This window comes from Haliaeetus albicilla, chromosome 15, assembly GCF_947461875.1.
Source record: "Haliaeetus albicilla chromosome 15, bHalAlb1.1, whole genome shotgun sequence".
NCBI classification, from domain to species: domain Eukaryota; kingdom Metazoa; phylum Chordata; class Aves; order Accipitriformes; family Accipitridae; genus Haliaeetus; species Haliaeetus albicilla.
In genome coordinates this window covers 28,787,676-28,796,162 of record NC_091497.1, presented here as the reverse complement: position 1 = coordinate 28,796,162, position 8,487 = coordinate 28,787,676, and the positions used below count along the sequence as shown (strand labels likewise).

The 8,487-nt window shown below is 35.7% G+C and overlaps 1 long non-coding RNA gene across 1 annotated transcript; it reads right to left on the bottom strand.

Annotated features, from left to right (window-relative positions):
* Positions 1–203: 203 nt before the first annotated feature.
* LOC138689154 (uncharacterized) lies at positions 204–7,187 on the bottom strand. The gene is made up of 3 exons (XR_011328006.1): positions 7,055–7,187; positions 3,519–3,720; positions 204–1,143 (listed from the first exon to the last, which is right to left on the bottom strand). It is a non-coding gene; the product is annotated as an uncharacterized lncRNA (long non-coding RNA).
* Positions 7,188–8,487: the final 1,300 nt, after the last annotated feature.

Genomic DNA, 8,487 nt, shown 5'->3' with positions numbered 1-8,487 from the left:
TTTCTACAGTCCCTGTGGTGCTTACAATTCATCCTATCTCCTCAGAATAGTAAAGAGAAACAACTGAGGTGAAAATGATGCAGCACATTTAAAATCTCTATTTTTAATTTAAAAAATAACTCTAGAATATTAAAAACTGTAAATAAATGTGTTTTCACAACCATTCAAGTAGCTTAATGTAGGCAAAATTAAGGCTTGTTTGTAGTACAAAAATAGCCTTCTACAACACAGTGCATCAGCAACAGTTCACTCCAAATGTTGTAGATAATTAATCTAATTTTCCCTCTGCTTCATTTTGTGTTCTATTAGTTTTCTTATTCAAACTTTCAAGTCACAAATCTAATTTAAAGCCTCGTAACTGGTCTAATGTGGTAATGTGTTCCATCTGCGTGCAGTGTCTAGCAGTGAGTGATAGGGACAGAATACTAATTTGCCTCCCAGTGTGCACAGTGCTCAATAAATAAATAATATATTACCTGTGCTCGCCATTACTTGACTACAGAAAGTGTCAAAAGCAACAGAAAAGATGGATGCAAGTTTAAGGCACGTAACGGAGAATGAACTGAAGCAAGGATGGGTAGAGGAGACAGAAGAAAAGGGGGAGTCAGAGAGACAGACGAACAGTACAGTCTGCCACAGAATGGCAATTACTCTGTTAACATGGCTAACTTTTTATAGTTGCACAAGTAATGTATATTAGACTACATACTAATTAATGGTTAAATATTAAATATTTCTTTCTAACAGTTTTGCCTTCTGTGTGTTCTTTCATTTCTCTATAGAGAAATATAGAATTTCTTTGTGTTGTTTTACCTTCTGTTTAATTATTCACTTTCAGAAGCTTTCTTTTCTTTTTTTTTTTTTTCCCAACACATTGATTTTCTTCTGTTGTTTGGCTTTGCTTCCTTACTGTGTGTAGATGGGGTTGCTTTATTTTAGGAGCTTTAGCTTTCATACAACAGAAAAGTCCAGTTAAATAATTGTGTAAAAAGTTGCCGAGTTTCAGTCTGATCTTCTGTACAGTCAGTCGTCCAAGCTTGTGGAAACTCCACTGTGGTCAATGAAGTCACACTGGTGCAAAATTGGCATGTGGGAGATTAAATTCAGAGTGCTGGTATTATAGAGAAGTGTGCAGGTAAATGTCTATGTAAAACAGAAAAAGAGAACCTGTGTTGGCTATGTATGGTAAAAGAAAAGTCTGAGAATAAAGTAAAGGATGGAAAGATAATGTGGGGGAAAAAAAAGAAAAAAAATCCCATGAAACTGGCAGTGTGCTGGATTATTAAAATATTATTTTGTATAAAATGTCATTACAATTTTGTTTAAATTTAATGCAATTTACCAGACCATAAAGAACTCCTTAGAATAAATGGCTGGTTTCCAGGCACAGCTACTGTGCTGCTGATTACAATACATTCTGACATTTATGACAGTTTTATAATTCTTGTATTCTGTACCTAGCTGTGCTCTGAAGTGTCTCTACTTTGCTGAAGGCTTTCTCCTGGGAAATGGCACTAAAGTTTTGTGGACTGAAAGGACAATAAAACAGTTTGACAGAAAAACACTATTACCGTAGAATGCGAGCCTGTTGCTAATTTGTCTATAACTGTTAAAAATTAGGATTCATTTTATAAATACAAATACCTATGTAAATTTATTGTCACAAAAAAATGGCATCGACTTCAGTAGATATTCTCATATGAGTAAACCTACCAATATGAGTAACGATTTGTCAGATCAATGCTTAGACCCTTAAGTAAAATAGTAGTATTGCAGGAGTAACTCCATTGATGGTTTATGAAGACTAAGATTCATAAGAAAGAGCAGGAAAAATGGCAGACCTAGATACAAGCAAAAGGACAGGTAAGAAGGAATAGGAAGGCAGGAAAGAAATCTTACTACACAGACTTTGACCTTTATGTAGGGCAGTACTCAAACCAGCATTTAATCATGTCTTCAAACGTTTAATGAAATTTTTATAACAAAAAAAATATTCACACAATTCAGGGGACGATTCCTGTTTTTCCTTTAGAGAAAGCACAAGTTGAAACACTTCTATATCTATTTGGGTAGTACTGGTTTAATGCTGTCAATAAAAACATTAGAAGAAACTTTCAATTGAAAATGTTATGAAAACTGGCATAATAATAATCAAAAGCATTTTTTCTTTTCCTTTAAAAGGACACTTATTATTGAAATAACACTTCAACTAAAAATTGTTGACCAGCTCTAAGAAAAATATTTTGTATATTTGTTTGGGGTTGCCTATATGCACTTAGAGAGAGCTGCAAGCAGGCAGCTGAAGTTCTGGCTTAACTGTAAAACTTGAATCAAGCATACTGTCCATTGGGCAGCCAGAGAGCAAGAGGGAAACAGACCGAAAAACATTCAGGTGGGCTTAAAGGTGGTGCAGAGTGTTCTGCTTTGCAGGCAGCATGTTTATGCTTGCCAATATTTAGGGTAGAGAGCCAAAAGTCCATTCATTCTCTGTAACGTTATAGCCTTGTCACCCTCTCCCTTCAACGTGAGGAAAGCCTTAACACAAATGACAAATTTACTCCATCTTCCGCTCTGCTGTGTTTACTGCAGAGGGTTATTAAAAAGGTACTCCTGGCACCCCTTTGCCCCTGAACTGCCATGCTAATCAAACCATAGATTGTCCTGAAAAGGGTTTATTTCTAGAGTGCTGCTCCATTTCAGAGTGCTGGCTGAGAGAGATAAAGCAATCATCTTTACTGCTGCAGAAAAACAGGTTTAAATTGTAATCACACAAGAACCCCTAAATTAAATGAGGTCAGTCTGGTCTGTACACAGATGGAAGGAAGACCTCTGTGGACCTCTAAAGTATTTAAGGAGATATTAGTAGTGAGTGATACAGTAGGTGACATTTTTTCCCTGTATTAGTACTGCCCAGGTATCATGCTAGATGGAACCCTATTGCTAGAGATGTCATCTTTCAGATAAAACATAAAAACAAGGTCCCGAACAAAACTGGCCATTAAAAATTGTATGGTATTTCTCATAATGTTCTCTTGGCCAAATTTGAAGTAGGCAATTACATTCTGCTTGCCTTAATTAACCTGAAGTCTGTGAAATGCATGTTTTTCCTTCTCATCCTAACAGCTCTGTAATGCAGCTTTTCTCCATACTTAACATTCATAGACTACAGTTTCAAAAAAAAAAAAAAACAAACCAAAAAAACCTCCAGAAATAACTGCTGTATACAATTATTAAGAACATATAAAATAGCTAATAACTAAAAGGTATCAGCTTTATTACAGAGGAAAAAATTGTAAACAACAGAGCTTTCTATTTAAATATTTTTACTACTATTCAGCAAACAAGGTGTTGTTTTCAAATGCAGTATGAAAAAAAAATTCCAGAAAATCTGAAACAGAGCTGTAATATTTCATATTTAAATATCTCAAGATAAAGCAATGGAGAAGTAAAGGCAATGGAAAATGGCAGTCAACTTCAGAGAGAAACAAATACTAAAATCTCCATGAATACCAACATACCTTGCTAGTAAGACCTGGGTGAAAAGAAAGACATGTCTGCTTACAGTCCACATGGAATTGGTTTGAAGAAGGTGAGATTAACAATTCAGTTGTTGCTGTCCAATTCAAATTTATTCCAGACTGGAAATTTTTGTTTCTAAAGGGACACAGTCAAGCTCCTCGTGGCCCCTCTGAATCCTACAGTGTTAGTAGCTTGTTCAAACTGAATAATAATTAGAAAATGAAGAGTTTTAGCTGATGGAGAAAAAAAGAGTGATCTTTTACATTACACTGGAATATTTAGCATCAAAAGTATTCTTGGTCAGTTTATAGCACATAATGTTAAAACCTGCTTATAACAGTACAAAAGAAAAGGATGGGATAGTACCTCAAGCTTTAATCTTATCAGGGGTTTTGTCCATTCTTAATTAAGTGTGCGCATCCTTTTGCATTCGGTAGGAATTCTGTGTGTTTACCTATTAAGTGTCACTGTCTTGCTCAGTTGTAACCACAAGACACAGAGAACATAAGGAAAAATGTATTCCTTCATTAAATTATTGTACACACCCATATGTAACTTTTATGGACAGTTTCCATTTTGAGTATATTAATGCAAATGGTAGAATCTATTTATAGGCATTAGCCACTTTTAGGAACTTTAAGGAACTCACCCACAGATTCCTAATTAAACTCTTTATCAATGTTACTTGGATCAGTCAACTTTCTTCTCCTGTCCATGAACACTTCAATAAGCCTCAACTAAAAATCGAGCAGAATGGGCCCAATTCACCCTTTTGGGTCTGAAACGAAAACAACAGCTATGGGCTTCTGTTACAACAATCTTGGCTGTTCCCTTAGCAGTATTGCAAGACAGATTATCCACTTTAGGAAAACAAGAGGAAAGAAAAAACCCAAATGAACAAAGAAGCAGAAAGGAATAGAGAAAACTTTCATTGAAACCCAATTGCTGAGGCAGCACTGAGGCACTCAGGGAAATGCTTCTGCGCAAAGGAAAATGCGCCATGCAATTCCACCTCTCAGCTGCACTTAGTGAAGAATTTCCACACGAGCACCTGTGCTTGCCAGGCTTCTTTTTTGAACTGCTACCCACGGTTTCTGTGTTACCAGCTGATAAAGCACCTGTAAAATGTAGTGGTTGAATCATACATCGTTTTCTGTCTCCATTGTGGAATCCCACCACCACTTACCTCTTGCAACATGGCACTGAAGATCCCACATAGCGGAATGGACACGAGTGAACAACCTGCCTGAGTCAGTTGTACAGCTGAAATGTCATCTGGTCTATTTATTGTTTAACTACACAACCTCTCCACTGCCTTAATGATGCATAATCATCTATTAATGAAAATGCTTTTCAGAATTCATCCTAACAGTTTGTATTTTGGAAAGTTCATGGAGTTCTTGTCACATCTATTTCTATTTCATGAAAGTGATACGGCACTTTCATCATATTTGAGAAATTTTTGTGAAAGTAAAAATGTAAGAGGTTCCTGTTGCGGAGGAGTTTTTCACAACTTCAGTATGCTTGAATATATATTATACTTCCATAGGAAACCCCTGTGGGTGCAAAGCTCCCAGGGGCTTGAAGACAGAAAGAGGTGGAATTTCTCTGAAGTCTACTTAAGAAAATACTATTTTTCTAGGGAGAAGGAGAGGCATTCGTATTAAAGATCCAGGGGGTTGAACCACTTGGGAATTAAATTACTATACCTATTGATTATAAAAAAAAGAAAAATTCACCTAGAAAAGAACTGAAGAACCACAAATGCATATCAGTTAGATTATTAGTAACACCAATCTGATCTTGTAATACTAGTTAAAAGGTAGCTTCAATGTTCATGTAGATTTAATTTCAGTGGTGTACCTGGGAGCACAAATAACCCTCAGCAAGAGATACAATCACTTCTTAATCCCAGTTCTCTGAAAATTACAGCTGAAAATATTTTTAAATAAACATCCAATGTTAAGATCAGTCCCATGCAAAATTAATGTGCTATCAAAGCCAGACTGTCTTTGTTTTCAGAGAACACAGAAAAGCCAGCCTGTGACAACTTTTGGTTGTTAAAAGACCCATGATACTTTTATAAGAGGCAGAGTGTTAATTTTCAATTGTTTGTCCAAATCCAGCGTGGGTACTTATATTCCTTCTATTTAAAAAAATCTCAATTGTCCTTTTAATTGAGTACAGTATAATTTTCTTCTTCCCCTAAAAATCAAGATAGGGGATGTTTTCCAGCAGCTACCAGACTCTTAGGCATGTATTCCATTTCACTTGCAGTCAGTTCATATTTTAAACTCAAATAATTCCATAACCTAAGGTTTTGGATGTAAACTTCAGTGCATATACATGAAGATACACGGTCTCCTCCATACATTTCCTCGGCTAACACCTAAGGAAAATATTAAACGGCATCCACAAAACAGTATTGAACTTTGTGAGCAAAATGATATCAGCAGGAATCTTTACATTGATTTCTGCTGACTTTGAATTAGGCCCTTTTGGAATAATAAGATAAAACATGATGACAAGAAACAAAGATAAAATTCTGACTCCACTGAAATTAGCAACAGTTTTGTGAGTGAATTCAATACAGCCTGCTTTTCATCCAAAGAGAGGTTTTGTTTTACTTTGGTTTATTTAAGGGAAGAAGGAGGAAAGGTGGTTAATAAGAAAAAGTGATGATTTCTGCCATTATCAAGTACTGTTCATTTTGGCATTGGCAGAGTATGTGAAATCAAAGCAGGTACTATGTAAATATAGGTTTTAAACCACAAAATAGTGACTATAATTTAAACTCTCTTCTCTGGACAGTAGGAGAAAAAATAAGTATTTTCAATCTACATCTCACAGGATTAACATTTAAATCAGGGGACAAGTTAAAGAGGAAATTTAAAATAACTGCAATTCATCTCCACTAGAATAAATAAAAATTCCCAGAAAGTTTATTTATGGCATTAAAGTTAATAAAAGGACATTTAATAAACAGACAGTGCAACAGATAACAACATAGTAATACAAAAAATAACTTCTTAAATATCTTAAATGCTAACAGGGAAAAAACTAGATTAATGTAAAAGATTTCCCCTAAAGCATTTTATCAGTGTTTGCAATAGAAAAGTTTAATACAACCAAAAACCTTAATGAAAATCTCATCTGACAACTGACCCCGGTCGAAAGAATGCTAACAACTGCAGGAGGGACTGAAGTATTAATTCATAGTTCATACAGTGTTATAAATCACAACAAAGAGACAGAGGAAACTATATGGATAAATGGAATGATAACATTTGATTCTATTTCCAAGTACCTTAGGGACACTGAGACCAGATACGTTGTGCATTAGCTCGTTTGTCTGCTTGTATATTCGGTGTAGAAGGAAACTGTATATATCTTAGTTAAAAAAATAATATGGAAATATTCATTAAAAATAGCATTTATTAACAATGTAGCCCAGACATGAAAGAAAACAGACTAGAAAGAGCTCAGGGGGATTCTTGTTAAACAATGGAAAATTCTGTTGGACAAATGCCCTTACAGCCAATCTGTTACCCCGTTCCTTGGTGCAGGGCATGTCAGGGACATGGCAGGATCAAACACGAGAAGGAGGATGGACTAGAATCCGCAGAGCTCCACCGGTCGTTAGCAGCCAGAGGAGTCCCTGTGGGAAACAGCCGAGGCAGCGCAGCCCTTGTGCTGCTTTGAGTCGTGCTCGGGGTTGGTTCAGACCCAGCTGTACTGAGGACTGGGGGGGGGATGGATGGGTACTCAGAGTTTGCCAGCAGCAGCTGGCACTTTAAAACACAGAAAGAAGTTCAAAACTGGAGTTAAAATACTGTCTCAGTCTTTCTCTGCCTCCCTCTATTGTAACATTATATAGATAATTTATATAATATATATGATAAAGTAACTTTTTTGCTATTAATCCCTTGCCCATGCACACATTTTCTTTCAAAAAGTTACTGAAAAAATTAGGATTTTCTGTAATGTCACAGGGTAGTTTATTACTTAGGTGAGGTAGTGTTACAAAGCAGTCACATAAAAACTGTTAATTTCATAGTGAACATGAACAAATGTCTAAATTTTCAATCTGAAATAGTGAGTATGTTTAAAATGACAACTCTTTTACATTTAAATGTTGCATTCCTCCATGTAGTTAGTATGATTTACACTTACTTATTTATGTAGAGATGTGCTTATTATACTGATTGGATATTTACTGTTTTATTCTTCTTAGCACCTCACTCTAGTGCCTATAAAGCTGTGAGAATATGAACTAGGTTGCTCTTTTTTTTTTTTTTTTTTTTTTTGTGCTCACAAATAATCAAGCCATTATTAACAAAGCTCCACTTGTAGAATTTAAATAGTGTCACAATTTGACTTGCAGATCTAAGGACGAATTTGCAAGGTTGACTGTCAGAATAGGTTTTTGTTTTTTTAAAAAACTTGTCAACAGAGTACACTTAAGACAGAGCTAATGAGAGACAACACACAGAGAATCCAATTATATATTTTTTACAGATTGCTTATTGGAGTATAAGTATGCTTTAATAGCATACACAAAGTCAAAGAGCCCACGTAAGAATAGTCAAGATAATTGAGGACAAATTTATTCAGAGGATGCAGAAATTAAGGCATAGATCCTTACCTTAGAAACTTCCACCTGGGAATTAATTTTAGACTAGCTAGGACACGGGGATTACAGATGGGTAAAGAGGAGTGGGTGACATCAGAACTTAAGAAAGGTCCAGGAAAGCAACGTGTTGGACTATACAAAAATAAACCCAGGCTCTTAAAATACTTAATGAACTGAGGATTCTGGATTAAAAAAACTGCCAGAGCACATAGTCTTTCCCATGTACTTTGGATGTCTTCCTATGGCTGTCAAGACACAGGGCTCTTCTTTCAGTTTTATTACGGGTCATGTAAGACTGCCAAGACTGCAGAACAACAGTATTCGAGAGCTAGCTG